This window comes from Lepidothrix coronata, unplaced genomic scaffold (assembly GCF_001604755.1).
Source record: "Lepidothrix coronata isolate B3197 unplaced genomic scaffold, Lepidothrix_coronata-1.0 Scaffold136, whole genome shotgun sequence".
NCBI lineage: Eukaryota > Metazoa > Chordata > Aves > Passeriformes > Pipridae > Lepidothrix > Lepidothrix coronata.
Window position 1 is genome coordinate 1550849 of NW_016690316.1, and position 18944 is coordinate 1569792.

Here is an 18944-nt window from a genome sequence, read left to right on the forward strand (position 1 = left end):
ATTTCCCCCATCCTGCTAAACGGTTCTGGTCGACATATGTTTGTTATCAGAGAGAGGTGCTATGAACACAGAGCCATTTTCTTAGCAGCTCTTTGACTCTGTGTTACCATAGTCCCACACGGCATTGGTCCTTTCCCGTTGGGAAGTCATGAATAAGAGACTATGAAGCTTGCACGTCAGATCTTCCTCAATTAATCCACCATTAGCATGTTTGGGATCCTCTACTGGATGGTTAACAGCAGCTTTGGTAACTGTATGCTGTCCATACCCAATTATGCTCTGCTAAAAATGAACTCTGCAGAACAACCTTCCTGAGCTGTCAGTGTCTCCCGTTTTCCTATTTTAACGCTTGTGTGTAGTGGCAGGCGACAGATGGTGTAGATCAGATCGATTTGATTGCATTAGGCGATTTTTTTTTTTTTCCTCCTCTCCCCCCCGACTCCTTTTCTGGAAGCCCACATTCATCTGAGAGGCGATCGCCGGGGACATGGGAAGCAAGAGCAGCCGCCGATGTGTGAAAGCAACGAGACATGGCCAGCCAGAGGCGCCGGGGTCCCTTCATGGGGTTTGTTAACATGGTAATCCGGCACCAGGAGAGAAAGCTGCTTTCTGCTGCCCAGAGCCCATTCCCCATCACACATCAGATGACTCCCTGGTTTTACACACAGTTGGAGTTCTGCTCGAAACCTGGATTTAAAGGGTAAGCGCTTCAATAGAGGTGGATTTCTGGTGGTTATTCGGGTAAGTGGCAAAAGGAGCGAGCTTCCAGCGATTTTTAAAAAGAGGCTCCCTGTTAGCGGGCATGAATATTTTCTTCCTTCCTCCTTTCATTTTTTTCTTTTTTTTTTTTTTTTCTTCCGTGCTGTCTCCCCTTTCACCAGCGAGCCCCCTAATTCAGAACAATTTCTCGCACGGAAAGACATCGCACCTCTCTATTGACGGATGGGATCAATATTCCCCCTTCTGAAATTTGCTTTTCGTGGCAAACCCGAGCTCTGCTCAGAGCTCCGCTCCTGGTAGCTTAATTGTTTAATTCCCTCCATCCGTTCCTCTCCCTTCTGTGTGTGTGTCCCTCTCCGCGGGCACGGCAGAGGAGGCGGAGGTGCCCCCCGGGGCCCTTCCCTGGCCCTGCCGGGCTGGGGCTCTAGCACCCGGGCTCTTTCGGCGGGGAGCGGGGCGGCAGCGCCAATAAACATGGCTTTCCGGAGCCGGTGAACAAAGGTATTTAGTGCCGCGGCGCGCCGCCACGGGCACCTCCCGCACGCCGCGGAGAAGGTGCGAGGCGGGCAGCGCGGCGGGACTCGCTCCCCTGGATCCCGGCGGCGGCCGGCCGGAAGCGCCGGGGCCAGGGCAGGCAGGGGCTCGGGGGCCGGCGGGGCCCGGCGGCGGGAGCGGCGCGGGGGGCCGGGCAGCGCGGCCGGCACTCGGCGCTGTCCTCGTCGCGGGTGCTGAAGGGCCCGGCGGGCTGGGGTTCGGCGGGCCGGGCCGGTGCGGGGCGGCGGCGGGGCTGGGCAGGAGAAGTTTCGGCAGGCACTGTATTGGCGGGGAGTAGTGGGGGGGCTGCTGTTCGGGGAGGGGAAGGGCAGTGTCAGATGGACACGGCGAGAACAGCTTTGGCGCCGCGCGGTGCTGCTTTCCCCCCAGAATCGCATCCTTTAATATTTTTAAAAAACCCAACAAACACCCAAAGTTTGGATTTCTGCCCAATTCTCGATGCATTTATGGAGCGCCTCCAAATTTCGGAGAATATCTGTCTAGGTGTATCACTGTAGAATGTTTTCGCCACGACTCGGTGCATTTCACTTTTTCAAATGGCTTTTGTTCAAGTTGAAGGAAACCCACTGCATCAGTTATTTGAGTTCCAACGCCAGCTAATGGGGTTAGAGCCTTCAGTTTCACAGCGGGGAAAAATTACAGTGTTTGTTATTTACTTTCCAGCTGCCATTTAGAATACGACTTGAGAGCTTGCTGTGTTAGAGGAATACAGGAAATTACACCTACAATGAGATTAAAATAGAGGAGAGTGTGTTGGAAATATTTTTTTTAATTATTTAAGGTAATGTAGCTATCAAAGTATTTTTTGTTCTCTTTCTATCTTTGTTTTTCCCTTGTCTTTCAAATTCAAGCCAGAGTCTGTTACAAAACAAATGCTGTCTTCTCGTATGTTTTCGTACGAAGCATAGTAGTAATACGTCAAGGGAAGCAAGGGCTCATGTTAAGGAAGAAATCTGTAGGAAAAGCAAACATCTTGTATTAATTTCAATTGGAATCTAATCAACAAGCTGGTCAGTCACCGAATGCAGTGGATAATGAGAGCTGTATGTGCTGCATAATTACTCATGTCTGAAGAAGTGCGGAGTACCCCTGTTCTGTGCGGGTTCGGACGGTGCGGTGCTAGTTTTTTCCCCCCTCCTCGTCACTCACACGGAAGCTGTCCTTAGCATCAGGAACTGGGGTGAAACAGCACGGAGAAGTTCCTAAGCGCTAGGCGAAGTGTGCTGTGCCATGACGTTGCAGGGATCCTTTCTATTTAGTTGGCGAACAATAAACGTTTATTATCACCGCGGCAGATCATCAGACAAAGCTTCCCCCTCCCGCCTCCCCCAGGCACGAGCGCTGCTGATAAGGGAACTGCTCCGGGTGACAGGCAGAGCCGCAGGCGCCATTCGGAAATAACTTCTTTTATTATTGTTATTTCCCCCCCTCGGCTCGCCTTTTGCAAACCTTGGCAGGGCGGCGGCAGGTGTCAGGGCGGAGGTGCGCTGCCGCCGCCCCCGCCCGCCGCCGCGGAGCCGCCTGCCCGGCTCGGCGCCTCGCAGCCGCCGGGCTCCGCCGTTCGGGCACACGCGGGGAGCGGAGCGCGCTGAATTTGTACTTTGAAGCCTTTTTCGCCTTATATTTTCATGGCACTAGGAAGGCCTGACAGAGGAGTGCCTCTGTTGAGATAGGAGGCTTTGCTATTTGTTTCTTTGATTTTTCCCCCCCCTCCCTCCATCGCTTTCTTTTCCGCCCTCCCTCCTCTTGGTAGCACATCGAGTCAGTGTGAGTCAGGACTTGTAAAATGCATTTCCAAAGCCCAGATGAAAAGTCTCTCAGGCGTGTCTGCTGCTTTATCGGAGCTCTCCCAAGCCCACCTATGCAAACAGATTTGTAATATTTGTGTGCTTAACCGTGCATCTCTTTTACAGGAATCTGTTGCTGCGTATGACATCTCTTGCAAGCTCCCAGAGAGAATTGATGGAGCATACAGCTAGGGAATAGGATACCAGAGAAGCACAGAGGAAGAAACCAGGCAATCACCAGGTAAACTCAGCCTTACTTTGATTTATTTCCTTTCACCTCGCCTGCAAGCCCCTGCCCGCTCCAGTAAGGCAGCAGGAGAGCAGAGGGACTGTACGCGTGTGTATTAAACGCCTGCTCCTCTCTTTTGCCTCCGCAGGATGGAAAGGTTCAGCGTCCATTGGATATGGGACAAGATCGCTCGGCAACCCTTGTGGATTCTCCTTCTTCTAGAGGCGAATTATAGTTATGGATTTATTGTCCCGGTGCCGCACTTCCACCACCAGCAACAGCAGCAGCTTTCTGACTCTCTTCGGTGACGGGTATTCTTGGGTGGATAATACGGATTACGTTGTTATTGCTTAAGAATACGCGTAGTCGAGGAGAGTACCGGCGGCGGGCAGGCAGGCAGGCAGCGCGACCGCCCCCAGCCCACCAGCTGGCTCCTCACCTCCTCTAGTTGCCAAGGTAGCACCTTTTCCATCTTTTCCTACGCTTTGCAATGTTTCACTCTGTGTCTATGCCCGGGCGGGGGGAGCTCGGACGCCCTCTCTTGAGGAAGGGGGTACCCGCTGTGTGTGTGTGCGTGGGAGCAAGCCCAGGGCTGGGGAGGGCCAGGTAAAGGCTAGCCAAGCTCCGCGGGTAGGGGGTGACCGGGAGAGCCACGGCCGCTGCGGGGAGCGCATCCGCGGGCAGCGCTCGGCAGGCTGGGCCGGGGCGGGGGGAAGGCGCTCTGCCCGTCAGGACAGCCCCCGTGTCCCGGCACTCGGCCGGCAGCTCCCAGCCCACGCCGCCCGCAGCCCCTCGCTGCTCGCCTGCCGGGGGTCCCTCCCCGCGGGACACGGAGTGCCCGCAGGGCCGGGGCGGCCCCGGCTCTGCCCGCACACGCTGGCAGAGCCTGGGCTGCCGCCCCCTCGGTGGCCACGGCCCCCGCACCCACAGCAGCCGAGTCATGCGGGGCTGGGAGTGCCCGCGGGCGGGGAGGTGCCGAGCACCCGTGCTAGGGAGGCGAGGGGCACCTCGCACGGCCACAGAGCGCCCGTCTCCCGGGGAAGTCCCTCTTCCCCGGCTGCCGAGGGGTTCGGCCACCCAGCGGGGCCGCTACTGGCAAAGAGGTTGTGGACGGTTGCTTTCAGGGAGAGTCATGATCCTCTTACCTCCTTGTCCTCACCCTGCAGTACCAACCTAGTGAAGGCAGGATTAAGAATCCACTTCACACCAGTCCCACCCCAATGTAGAGTTTGTCAGCTTCTGAGACCCCAGATTGAGACACATGTTCAGGGCAAGAGCTGAGGGGTTGTTTTGCCCTTTGCAGCTCAGGTGGTGGCTTATTTGCCCCTCTCCCAAGAGCTCAGGACTCCCTAAATGCTGTTTGCAGCTGGACAGGTGGGAAACACGACCAACGGAGTGTTGATTACCCTTGTTGGCCAAGACATGCCCCATTGCTTTAACACAGAAGAGGTTCATCTGATCCTCTCTCCAATCTCAGCATCAGGGTACAGGCTTTGATTAAAAGCCTGGTTAGTCTTTAGATGCTGTGCTTAGGAAAATCTTAGGCATAGCATTCATAGTTCCAGTCTTTTTTCCCCTGCTCCTCTGCCCACAAGAGTGGCAGAGAAAAGGAGCAGGGTGTGATCATCCCTGTTTTCCCATTTGAGACCTCTCCACATCCCCAGATGATTCCAGGTCTTTTTGCCACGTAGTCATAATTGTGACACCAGATTTCAGCCTTAAATGAATTAGATCAGAAGCCATTTTAAAGCAAGACCAGGATTACTGTGATGAGACAGCCTTTTTGAATGGATCCTTCCCGAAGCTCAGCTATGATGAGGCTAGGAACGATTTTTAATGTGGACGAGATAGACATGGGATGATTGTTAAGTTGTGAGTGCGAGGCGGGATGATGGAGAATGTCTTTCTCTCTGTCTCTTGCTTAGAGATTGAAAGGCTGTCTATGTTCTGCTTAATTATTTCCAACAACTGCCAAAGGAATCTTACTCTGTTGCCTTCAGTAGCAAGTGGAGCGCTCCTTGTTATACAGACGTGTGGATCTGTTATTCTTTAGACACATCTTTGATGCTAGCACTCTGATCCTTGTGTTCCTCTAATACCACTTGAAAGCAGATTTTTTTCTTCTAGTTTAGTATGTTCAACAGCCTCAGAAACAATGTTAAATTATGCTTAAAAAGACATGATCAGCTGCTAAATCATAGTCAGTTCAGCACCATAACACAGCCACATTCACAAGTGCTGCAGGAACAGCGATGGAAATACTATTTTAAACATCCAGGTTTGTATTACAAACCTTCCTCTGATCTGAGCTTTTAGTTGACATTTTCCCTTGAATCATGCTTAGAGTATTATTAGGAGTTCCCATTTCATCACGTAAAGGATTTGTTTGCTCTTTGCTTGGTTGAGTACCTTGTGCAGTATGGATTGGACTGGTACCCATAAATACAAGCTTAGCAAATGGTTCTTTTACTTGCTTTCTTCTAGTTGCTTTCTGTTTAGCATGATGAGATGGTTTTGCTGAATAATGCCTTAATGACAGGGCTGATGCATTTTTAATGCATGTACTCTTTGTCATTGTCAAAATTAACATTTTGATGATTGTAGACTTCTCTTCACTAAAATCTTTTGGGAATTGCTATGCTATATGGGTTAAAAGAGTGAAAGTGTAAGATTTGATGTGAGAAATACTGGATATGCTTACCAAAATTATTCTAAAATATTATATAAGGGCTCTTGGAATGATGCTTCCCAATAGCATGATCTCAGAGGGGCTCTCCCTGTTCATTAGCAGTTCCTGGGGTCTGTCTGAACAACAGATCTCTAAGAAGTGACTATTCATATTGCAGGGATGATCCTGGGAATGCACATAGATTCCATGGGACTTGTTCAGGGGACCAAGGTTGTTCATGCTAAATTCAAAATATTTGGGGCCAAATCCTAACATTCAATGCAATAGCAAAGCCCCAATTGATTTCACTGCGGGAAAGATTAGACCCCTAGTGAAAGGGATTTTTTACAATGCTACACTTCCTACTTTTTTGCTTTAGAAATTGCGAATCCTGTGTGCTAAAAAATGACTCTAAAAACCCCCTGCCTCTAATAGTCTAATGATATTTTATTAACAGCAAAAATTACACTAAAAGTTTATAGTGGAACATAATAAGAAATTACTTTATAAATAAGGGGTTTTAATTGTATCAGTATGAGCATTTTCTAGGACACTTTAGAATGAGGTTTGTGGCAGCACCAACCGTGCGTTAACAGCTATTTTGGTGAGCGCATATCTAATTAATTCAGAATACTGAATTTCTGTTCTAAAATGGCTTTTGTAATCTGCATCCTAGTAGAAAATTAAATAAAGAATTAGCCCAAAAATAATTACTTGAACTTAGCCATGTCTTTAAAGGTCATAATCCTATGAAGATTTATATCTCTGGGTAATTTTATCCACTGGAGTAGCCTCAAAGGCTGCTGCCATAGGTAAGTCTTCGTCATGCCAGAACCCACAAAGCAGCATAGCCGATTGGTGGCAGAGCAGAGACTGGTGTGGCAGCTGTCCTGGTGCAGAGCTGGGAGTGTGCAGGGCCCCCCTGCAGCCACCCATGATGCTGGCTGTTCCCCACCCTGCTCCGTGACTGCTTGGGCCTTCCTGGACTGGGGAACTGCCCAAAGGACTGTGCTCCCAAGCACCATGGGTACATCGTGCCCCATGGAAGGAGTGGGAGAAGGAAGAGTAGCTTTGGTCCCTACTGTCCTGTGCAGGCAGGTTCACAGCCCTGCCTGGGTCTGCCTATAATGTGAAGCACTGCTCTGCTTAGCAGTATCCTGAATTAAGTGATGAGGACTGCCATTTGATTTCAGGTGCCCTTTCCGCAAATATTTAAGCCTACATTCCTTATATATGTATATAGCTCTGAATGGAATGAATATATATGCACACACCTCTCTGAAGGGAGGCTACAGCATAGTAGAAAAGCCCCATTCTCTCAGACCTGAGAGAGGCACAACACCCACTCACTTCAGCAGGGGCTGTGCTGTTGCAGTGCGTATTTATGACCAGTGTTATGATTCCTCTTGCTGCTGCAAATTTGCCTAAAATAAATGTCCACACTGCTGAATGTAGATATGTACAGTTACGCAGATGCCTTTCCTTGGGATCAATTCTGCTTGCTTTCTGCTTTTCAGACTACATCTGATTTTGAGAGGAGTGTAAGTTTTCTTCCCATAACAAGTTATTGTCTTTTATGTCAGTTGAGGTGGCTTCTAGTGTTCATAGGGTTTTCTTGAGGAAATTAAAAACAGTAATACCTATACATCCACACAGCTAGACACATACTTTGCAACTGTAAGATTAAGCTAACTAGCCGTTTTCTCTGCCTTTTTACATCATTCTAGCAGTAATGTACACAACTGGATTTTTATGCGTTTTTAAAAATAAATAATGTCTTTATATATACCAAAGGCTTTTTCTTTTCCTTTTAATAGATTACTATTTTTCTGAAAAGCACCTCCCCCAGGTATTACCCTTAGCTGTTATGACACCTCACTGTTTAGTGTTGCAAAAGTACATCATAACACTCATTATTAAGAGCCATAAATTTGTACCAGATTCATCATATACCTCCTGAAAGCTTTAACAGTAGAAACATTTCCTGGGCTAACGCCCATGATGATTGCATGCTTTTTATTGCTATCATTTAGTAACCAAATTGCTCAAAAATCAAAGGACTTGATTATCACATACCTGCAATGCTTAGAGCTATTTATAAAAGTTGGCTCGATAATAACAATGACTCAAAAGAAATTTAAATGACAGGCCAAAAATAAGTAGTCTAAAAGTGAAAAACCAAGCCAGAATTCATAGAGATGATGGAAAGAGTCTGACACCAAAGGACAGACAGGATCCTGAGGAAGGTAGAGAGAAGAGTCTAGGAGGTGATGGTAGAAGGTAGATGTGACCCAGCTTTGCAGAGACAGAGGGCAGAGGAGAGGTGAAGCACCAGGGACTGTAGGCGAGGACGTATCGCAGTGAGGCGCTCGGAGTATGCACCAGAAGTGTTGAAACCAGGGCTGGAACATCACACATGTTTGGTAGTTTGCTTTCTGGAAAGACAGTATTTAGTTAAAAGCAACCAACAGAAAATTAGGTGAAATGTTCCAGAAACTAGAGGGGGCTGATTGATGGGAAAAATAAGAGCCCTGAATATATAGCTGAAGGGCAGGGGTTTATATATATATGTATGAATGTACATACCTAGCCAAAATTACATAATAATGTCCATATAGATTAACAAAATGAGCATCATGCTTTTGAAATCGTTCTCCTACAGAAACCAGTGGGAATTTTCCATTGATATCAGGAGGGATCAGAATTTCTCCTGTCTACAGGAAAGCAATGTAGCCTGGTGTGTGCAAACAGATCTTAAGCTATGTATGGAGAAAATGCAGCATTGCTATCAAGAAACATTCCCTTTCAGTGAACCCAATACCCCTCTAGCCAGTGGTAATGATATAAAGTAATAGAACAATGTCCAGGCAGGAAAGCCCTTGCCTTAGAGATATAAAATTACCTTAGACAAGACATGGCAGGCAGTAGTCACCCTATGAGGGCTGGAGAGCCACCTGGGGAGGCCTTTTTGCCTCTGACTGCTGTGACACACCTCCATGGAGCTGAAATGGCTCTGATAATTCCCCAACATTTTATACCACTGAAACAAAGAGGTAGGCCCATAAGAGGTAACCTAAACTTTCCAAGCTACTCTAGAGTATTTCAGATTATGTAAATTTTATCTGTTTCAGGGGCAATTGTCACCACCGTATTGTTCTATATCAGCTCATCTGAGTTGTATGCAGTGTACACCCCTTTCACATCATTTCGTTAGGCATGAAATGTTGGAAAAATATACCTATCTTTCCTTTGATATTAACAATTGCTGATTCATAACCTTGTTTGGAAAATTAGCGGTTCTCTTACTAAATCAGGACAACATCACAAAGTTTATTAATGGTCACAGGTCAGGCCTATCTTTTAAATCACTGGCAATCAAAGATAAAGTGATCAACATGGGACTGGTCTTCTCTAATTGGAGAAAGAGGAACATTCTGAACCAGAACAGTACAGCATGCAATTGTGCAGCCTGTTACCAAAAAAAGAACCATCTCGCTGCATCTTACAGAGGCATTTACATAGATAATGTAGGTTTCATATGACTACTTTTAGATTATCTGATAGTAATAGATTTGCAAGTATTCACATTCTCCTAACAAGAAGCTGATAGAAAATTCAAATAAAAAGACATCACTAATTAATGCATTATAAAGGATTTATTTTATTTCTTTAAGTTAGGTGGAAAATAGTAAGAGCATGGAGGCTTCACACTAATGCTTCACACGATCTGGAAACTCATCCTTTAACAATCATTCTTCAGGAGATAACTTACCTGGTTACTCCACTAAATGTATTTTGTGTTACCTCTTCATTAAGTTGCCATAAAATATTATCCTGAAATCCAAAGTTATACAGGTTATTACTTGCTGTTTTACTAAAGCAACAGTTATTACAATCTTGATGCCCTGGTTGTTATGACCACTATGGGAAAAAATGTTTCTTGTTCCCCTACTTTCCTCCACTGCCTGGCTGTCTCCCTTTCTGTTTATGATACGTGCAAAAGATTTGATGAGATGGAAGGGATTTTCTTTCTCAACATCTTTTATTTTAGAAATGTCAGGATCATTTAATCTTCTAGTAATTGAACCATAGAGGAGAGCAGTGGAAGCTTTCTCAGACCTCTATTTAAGAGGTGGTGAATTTTCTGTTTTTAAGAAAGCGACTTTTTTCCCTGTGTGTTTGCCAAGGTATGAGTTAAGCAGAAGACAATAACATAATTCCTTTCAAGGTTTCAGTACAATCCTTTTCTTTTTGACTACTCACTGTCCTTTGTTGTGTTATGACATCATGTGGCTGTCATATCGTGTGTCTATTGCACATGTGATAACATAAATCCATTTGCCTTCAGCTGATCATGGAGCCTCTTGGTGAAAACTGGATCTGCAAGTCCTGGTCTAGGAATCAAGAGGCAAACCCCACTCCCTTTTGCTCTCCTTGTTCAGGTGCTTGTCATTTCTGTGTATGTAAATTCTTACCAGTGGAGAAGGCAGGACCAGTCCAGACTCTCAGTTAGAAATGAACATAAACATGTTAATTTTCCTTTGCTGGAGCTGCAGTGCTGCTTGCTCTGCTCAAGCCTCCCTGGTAAATAGGGAGGAATAACTCCAGCAAGGAAAAGGATGCTGAATGGGCGTGATGCGAAATCCAAGAAAAAAACCCCCAAATACATAAATCCCCCACCAAATACTGTAGTTTTTAGGTTTTAATTTTTACCAAATACGACTCTATTTAAAGTATTTCACATTTCCTGGATGCAAAACTTAAATATGTGCCCTGTAGAGAGGCTCAGAACAATAGCTCTGCTTTCTCTAATAAAATCTCTCTTCCGAGATTAACTCTGGAGCTAGCAGTGAGGTCAGTGTTTCATTTCATATAAGTCAGCTCATGCTGACAAGGGTTTGGCCTTCTTAGTGATGGGCCGTTTGCTGCTCAGAAGTGTGAGGAATGGCTTTCTGAAATATCGATAACTTGCCTTCACTAGAGTTCATGATCAAATTTAGCTGGCAAGTATCAATGCGCTACAGCCAGACTGCAGGGCTGAGAGGCTCAGGCCTTGGGCCAGCCGCTAAGGTCTGCTTTTTAAATCAGAGGCTAACTCTTCCATTAGTTTAAATCAGTGGTTTATAACAATATCAAATGAGATTTGTGTCAGAGTAGGCCAGACTACAACCTCGTCTTGGGGTTTGAAAAGGAATAGAAAAATTAGGCTGCAACCATTAGAATTCTGTTTTCATTTGTTTTTGGTGTGCATATGTGTAAATGTGCCTATACACACATGCACCCGTGCAGAGCTGCATTTTGTTCCCATGGACGTTTCCTATGGCCATGTGGCTGCCATTTAACATGGACCTAAGAGCACAAAATCTTCCTCCTGGTGTGGTTTGATTGACATGTGCAGAGATCTCACATAAAGGATCTGGGATCCCGCTTTTCAACCATAAAAGGAAAGCAGGCAAGCTTCATCCCCGGCTAAACCCTTTGCACAATATACACCAATAACGAGGCAGCATCTATTTATACATTGCTTACTGGAAATGACTGAATTCAGACAGAAGCTGGTGAGGCAGCCTGGGCTCCACCAGCCTCCATGGAGTCTATTGTTAGTACCCAGGATGAATCCTCAGGCAAACGGAGAAGAGAGGCATGATTTGGAGCCTACCGTGCCACAGGAGGCACTTGGCACTTGGCAAGTGGTGTCTCCTCTCAGAGAATGCCTTCACTGGCTCTGCCAGAACCTGGCAGTCACAGAGGAGGAATGCAGGAGAAATGGTCATAAGAGTGCAGCCCCGTTGCTGCTCCCCTGGCAAGTAGGATGCTGACTTGGGTTTATCTGCAGGGTGGGAGCTCCCTGCCTGTCTTTATGAGAAAAGGAGGTGTCCAAGAGGGAATGGGAGGAAGGCAGTACTATCTTGATGCACGCTGATGCCTTCTTGCCATATTGTTGCAGAAGGTTTTCAACAATATTTCTTTACCTAGAAAAAGCAAGATGCAATAGAAAAGCCCCATCCAGCGTTATGGCATTGGTTAGATAGGCCTGTGTGGCTGATCGTCCAGTGACGAGGCTGAGGTGCAGTGCCAATACGTGCCTGTGACAATGAAAACTTGCTTGTCTGTGAGATATTTATCATAAAAAAAAGTACTCAGAACCCCTCTAGCAAAGCATTATCCAGACAGTGCTTTTGCTCCATGTCTTTTTCCACTCCTCCTTTTCTCTGTGGCTCTCGTGTACTTTGCCCATATGCTCTAAAGCTGTTTTGTTTTCAGTTTTATGTATGTTTTATGTAAATTAGAAGAATCAAGCTTCTCTGCTTGCTAAATTATAAATTGAGTGGAAATTGGCCGACTCTCTTTAGACTGTGTCTATAAGTTATACAAGATTTAAGTAATCAAGCTGAGCAGGCTGGGCTGGGGAGGGAAAACACATCAATAGCGTGGGCCACGTGAGCTGCATCCATGTGTCCCTGTATACTGCTGCTTGCTTTCGGAGCCTCGAATCTCTCTTTGCTCTAAAGTGGTAATGTAACTCCTTTTAGAGCATTCTCTGAGATGCAGGTCTGTTGCCTCCTTTGGTAGTTTGCTTGGCATACTCAGTACACCTTGTGTAAATGAACTGCTCTGAAATGCCTGTTTCCACTCTCTTGCTTTAGGACCAGAGCAGATCCAGACTGCCTCCTCTGGGAGCACTGATTCATTTTCCTTCCCTTCTTTCCCTTGTAAGTGAAAATGCCTGTTGATTTTAGTGTCTGTCTCCTTGGTTTACCCCCTGCTTTGGCTCTACTTCCCATACCCCATGCTACCTTTCATACGCTTGAGTTTTGCCCTGGGTTATCTTTTTCTCAGTAGCCCACTGCAACCTCGCAGAGCAGGACTGCAGTGCAAGAGCAGAAGCCTGGCAGTGACTGGCAGCCTGAGAAATGCTGCCAGGAGAGCAGGGAAGTTAGCTGGTGTCTTGGGACTCAGTGAGACGGTGGAGAATCTGCTACAGGGCAGAAAAGAGTCTTACCGTGGCCTTTTATTGCATTAGTTAGACCAAGTTTTAGGAAAAGGGGGCTAAAATCAGACTTCTAGATCTATCCTTACACAGCCAGGAAGGACTAGTAGCATTATAAGCAGATACGGGCATGATGCTGCTCTAGCCTGAATGCAGGGTTCCTCTTAAAACTGTCAATTTTCAGATGGTTGTGACTATCCAAACTGCCCCTAAGAGATGAGACTGATTGCAGCCTCAACACAGCACAGACATTGGCTGCACTGGCATCTACATGCTGCCAGTGTCCAGCAGCCCTGACTGAGATAAGCCTTGTGCTGCTGCCATCAGCCTGTCCACCCCAGGAGCACCAAGCCATGTCAGGGGGCAGAGCTCCAGCTAGCTCTGCTCTCTATCTTGTAGTTCCACACCCACCAGAGAACAGAATAAAACATCCTCAGAGAGGCAGTGTAGTGCAGTTCTCATCAGTTCCTGACCAACTTTTTAAGCCCATGGCATCATGGAGATTGAATGTCATTGCCAGGTTAGAAAACTCAGGTTAGAAATGTATTGCTGTGGGGGGGAATTGTGGGCATTGGGTGAGCTCTGCAGGCATGGGCCCTGGGCACAGAACATTAGTGGGTAACCTGTTCCTGTGTCCTGCACAGCCCTATTCCTGCTGATTCCTGGGGTGTCCATGCAAGTCCCCAAGCCCTCACAGCTCAGCCTGGCTGCTGAGAGGTGCTGCTCTTAGGGCACAGCACGCTTTACTGACTCTGGTGGGGCAGAAGCATGTGCTCTGCTAAAGGGGATCCCAACCGAGTAGTCAGATGGCCTTCAGGAGCTTTGGGCTAGAACTTGCAGTGCACAAACTGGATCCTCTCTGCTCAGTCTCTGCCCTGCAGTTATTTGAGTTTGGGCTCTCTTTCACCGAGTTCATAAAATACATGCTTTTTCTTTTAATTCATTAAATGCTTTGATTCAGTGATATACCATCAGAATGTGGTTTATTCTGTCCAGTCAAATCTTTACTGAGGATGATAAAAAATATCCAACCTGCCTTTTTAGAGCTGCTTATTTTACTTCAAAGGGAAGGCATAACCTTTCATTTCCTGGTGAGATTTTTATTAAACCATCTCTCTATTTTATTTGTCAGGCCACATATAAGATTACTATCACTTGTGTTTCCAAATAAAAGATATGTAGGTTGGTAAGTAGTCTGTAAGTCTAACTGCTATTCCTTGAAACTCATAAAAGGATGATTTTAAACCATGGAATCACTAATTAAAGCTGCTTCTCAATACACAAAAATTAAGTTAACAGTAATTAATGTAGCCAGCCTGGAACCTTAGGAAACTACTGCCAGCAAGTGTCTTTTGGTGCACTCAAGAGGATGCAGTTTGATTGTTGGCACCAACAGACAGGTTGGGAATTGTAAACATGGTAATTAGCAATAAGTTTCTGGATCTCAACTTGCCAGACTGGCAGTCTGATTCTTGGAGTAGTTGTCGCATGGGAGGAGGGAAAAACAAAGTAAGGGAATTAGAGCAACCTTGCATTGCTCTGCCAACATATGCCACTGGACCACTGTTTTTCTTGGCAAAGATCTCTGAGAAGGAGTTTAAAAGCAGCATTGCAGCCCTACTGCAAACTGTGAACCTCACTGCAGGCATCAACCAAGCAACTGTCTCTGGCTCTTCTGCTCAAATTATGAGTGCTGCTCCATGGTAAGGAATTGTAGAGTCTGATATTCTTCTACTCCACCTTTATGGTGGGGCACAGTGTTGATAAGGTTATCAACAATAATGGGATTAAAAGAGTTAAAATCCAGCTTTTGCAGTAATCCCAGAGTATTCTATTGTTGATCTATCAAAGATTAAGGTTATAGTAACCTTATTAATCCTTGGTGTAGTATAAATAAAAAGGAAATGTCAACCTTAATTCCACCATGAAATTAAATCTTCACTTCTCTAAATGATGATTCAAACATAGTTTACTGCAGCCAATGTGGTTAATGAAAATGCATAACCCATGTGAATTTAAGAAATCCCCTTTGAGAGACAGAGAGGGAGAAAGGGGTGATAAACCATGGCATTTTTTTTGTTTCAAATGAAAAAAGTTAATATTTATCCAGCTGGTATGTCTGCAGGAACCATACCTAGAGCCAACAAAGTGTGCAAAGAATAAGATAGGGATGAAATGCTCATGGTGTACATCCCTGTGATGCAGTGAACACAGACCCCAGACTGCAGCAGAACAGCCATCTCTGTGCCAGACAGCAGCCACAGCACTGCTGGTGGTGACCTCGACCCTCTCCCCTGCTTGCAGGGCACTGTGTGGCCTTGTTAATGCTGCCCCAGAGCCACGGACAGGATGCCCTGACACAAGAGTTTGAACCGAGCATTGATCCACCAGTGCTTTCAGTGCCAGAGACAATGTGACGAAAACCAAAAAATGTCAGAAATAAAATGGTTGCTGAATGTTCTGGAAACAGTGAGCCAGGAGCTTTTGTGAAGGGCACAGGTTTTCCTTGCTAAGCTGATTTCTAGGGGATGGGAGTTGCCCTTTTTGGTAATGGATGGTTTCCTCCTCACCTGTGCCAGACACAACCGTGTTCCCCCTGCTCACAGAGGTTGAATCTGTAAGTAGGTCTGAAACTGCCTGCTGGTACTTGCTACCTGAAGAAAGGGAAGGACAGACAGACTGAACTTTGCTTATAAGTCAATGGAATGTGGTCCAGGTAAATCCATGTTTCTTTGTGGGAGCAGGAGAGGAATTATGGTAAGGAGAAGTGGGCTATGCACCCTTTGGTATGCTTTTTTGATTGGGAGGAAAAATAAAGTAGTGGTAAAATGGGGTGATTCAGAATGATTCTGCATGTTAAGTATCTCAAATGCTCACTCCTAGTGTAGCAAAGTGGTAATTAGGTATTAAGGAGCTCCCTACAGCAGGAATTGAACTCTTTTAGGGCAGAGTCATTGCTAGAGAAAAAAAGACGGTTTTAGTGGGGCTCTTCCTGAGTAAGGTGGCTTTGTCACTTCAGCAAACCTGTCTGCCCTATATTATCTGCGTCTCTTGGGAATTACTGGTTCTGTGGACTGATAAGAGCTAGACAGTGTGCTGGAGAGTGCCTTTTCATATTGCTTTCTCCAGTCCTCATAAACTCTGATAAAGTTGTGTAACAAAACTCGGGCTCATAAAAGAGCTCATTTTAAGATGGTATTTTCCCCCTTCACTCACTGAATCATGCTCTGCTCTGGTGTGCATTGTTACAGCTCCAGAGCGTGGACCAGTTCAGATGTGCCCGCTGGGTCCTGGGCTGTCTCCATCCCCACTACTGCTGCAATTGCTACCACAAACACAAATTGGCTCACTCAGGCTCTTCTTGTCTTTCTGCAGTGTAGGAATAGATAATGGGCCCATGGGGTCGTTCAGAAATATTGCTGGTTTCCAGTGCTGGCATAATAGTCCCTTCTAGGTAGTATCCTTTTCCTGGACAATTTCCCAGTAAAATAGTAAATGGCAACTGCAGAGCAGTAAAGGCGATGGCGTATTTGTTTGACTGACATTTCGGAGCCTGCAGAGGAAATGCAATTAGGATCCATAGTGTGCTGCAGCTTCCTTTCTTCACTTCCCTACCTTGGAAGATCTACTACTAGGATCAACTTAAGTCTGGTTCCTGCTGCCTTAAAGTGGTGGAGAGGCTCCAGCGAGGGAGGGCAGCATGTGCCCAAGCCCCTGTGGGTACTCTTTGCTTTGGGAGCAGTTTGCATCTCACAGGGCTCAGCTGGGACAGGAGCTGCTGCTGCTCCCCTGCCGGCACTGCAGCTCCAGGCAGGAGTGATTTTGTTAGTAGGTGTGTGCTTTCCCTTGACTTAGCAGAGTTGAAACCAGGGTGGCCCTGCAGCACTCAGACTTGCACTCCTCACTGGGGAGAAATTTCTGTCTGTGCCCACGGATCTGTGCCAGGCAAAGCAACTGAGGGTTTGGGCTGCCCTGGTCTTCACCAGGGGCAACTGATGCTTTCTTTGGAATTTTGCAGGATGAACAGTTGATGCACTGTGAACACTTTGGTACACACTTGATATCAGAAAGAAATGTGAAAAAAGTGGTGGTAATCATTCAGATTTGTCTGAAGGAGGTAATTGAAAACAAATTGCTACCAAAAGCCAAGGGCCGTGGTTAATTGAGGTGGAGCGCTGTGGGTTGCTCACCTGTAGGAAAAGACTGTTAAAGAACAGGCAGGGGTCAAACTTGTTTCTGTCCAGGTGGGAAAAGAGAGTCTCAGCCATATAATTTGGTTTGTAGGGTTATTCTGTGTCTCATAGATCCTGACATGAAAATCCAGGCCTGCAGAGCAATGCTTTAATGGCTGGAAATAATGCAGTTGGTGAAGGCAGGGGCAGCTATGGCTTGCCATGGTGGCAGGGCAGTGGCCAGGCTGTAGCATCCCTTCTGCTATGGGCAGGTCGAAGCTGGCCCCTGTAGGAGAGGCACGGGCAGCTGCCGAGTTCCCTCTTGGCAGGGTGGGGGCTGCAATGCGCACAGAGCCACCGCCCTGCCAGCCTGCTCCAGCTGTGAGTTTTATTTTCCAGCTGGAACATTGCTGCCATGTATTGTTTTGTTTATTAACAAATTTAAATATCACAATCTTTTCTATTCCTGGTGCTTCTTGGATGTCCGGACTCAGGCAGACATTGATGCCTGTGTAAATTGGTGAAGCGTTTTGCAGCAGGTCCTCTGGACACAGAGGCAGGGGAAGCAATGATGTGGGGTGGCCTGGACCTGATGCCCAGGGGTAATAGGAGGAGTCTGCCCTCACTGGGCTGTGGCTCTGCAGGACAAAACCTCTTTGTTTCTCAGAGAAGCTCTTTCCAACCTGCTAAAGCTATTGCTAGGATTCAAGAGATGAAAATAATGATGAAAATGATGATCTACTAAATTTGATCTACTACGGATTTACTAAATTGCCCTTTTTCTAGATATTTTGTGTCAGAGCTCCTGCAGGGTAAAAGCCAAATTTCTTAAGCTTCCTATATCTGGTGACAAATTCCACACCAGTCTCTTTCAGGGCAGGTCCTTGCTGCAGGCTCCTGCACTTTTGCTTTGTGTTCAGGTAGTCAAGAACAGGAGTGTGCTACAACCTGCACTGCTCTATCTGCTCCCTGTGCCAAGGCTGCAAGTGGGGGAAAGCCAGGACAGTATAAAAAATGGGAACCAAAGTTTCTTAAAGCAGTCTAAATGAAGGGCAATCCCCCTGAGTTTGTGGTATTGAGTGTTGGCTGTAACAGCTCTGAGGGTTGGGCCAGCTTGATTAGAACTTTGATTTCAGCATTTCAAAAAGGACTTTAAAGCCTACATATGTAGCACAAGTATAAGGATATGAATACTCCTATCTACCCTGAGATATGGGAAGAGTGATCACCTGCCTATCCTTGGAAGAGAGACAACTATCATACTTTGATAATTCAACATACCTTCTATAGAATACCAAAACATGCTGATTTATTTGACTTACTGTTATTATAGTCAGCTTTTGGGAAGATCAGTATTTGAGCCATTTATCTTCTTTTACAACAAAAATCCAGATGCTGTCCATGCAGCAGAGCCTGTCCCCAAAAAGCAAGGCTGGTGTGATAGTGTTAGGGACATGCAACTGTACTCCTCTCCGTGGGAGCCTTGCCTGTGTGAGGGTTGTGGGCTGTCAGGCTGTCCCCACGGGCTGTTGGGCTGCCCCCACAGCAGTGGTAGCTCTGCTGCACAGGGCACATAAGCAGTGGCTCTTGTTTTTAACATGTCGGGTCATGACTTGCTCATCCGCTCAGTATCGAGGTTGAAAAATACTGTCAAAATGAAAAGGCAAGAGCTGACTGAGAAATCAGTGAGTATGCTACTGGATGCTCCAAATTTAGACATCATGATTGATAAAGGATATAAAATATGTGACTCTTTTTTCAAGCAAAAAATGCTCTGTTAATATTGTGCAATCTGAACACGTTTGTTTAAAGAATAACAGCT

At 46.2% G+C, this 18944-nt stretch overlaps 1 long non-coding RNA gene across 2 annotated transcripts in view; it reads left to right on the forward strand.

Annotated features, from left to right (window-relative positions):
• The first annotated feature begins 212 nt into the window (after positions 1–212).
• LOC108503345 overlaps positions 213–18944 on the forward strand; it is a 44731-nt gene continuing 25999 nt past the window's right edge. The window contains exons 1-4 of one of the 2 annotated variants that reach the window (XR_001876808.1): positions 213–700; positions 1939–2056; positions 3189–3303; positions 3440–3747. This is a non-coding gene — a long non-coding RNA (uncharacterized LOC108503345). The remainder of the gene's footprint in view (positions 701–1938; positions 2057–3188; positions 3304–3439; positions 3748–18944) is intronic. The other variant, XR_001876809.1, reaches the window with a different exon arrangement.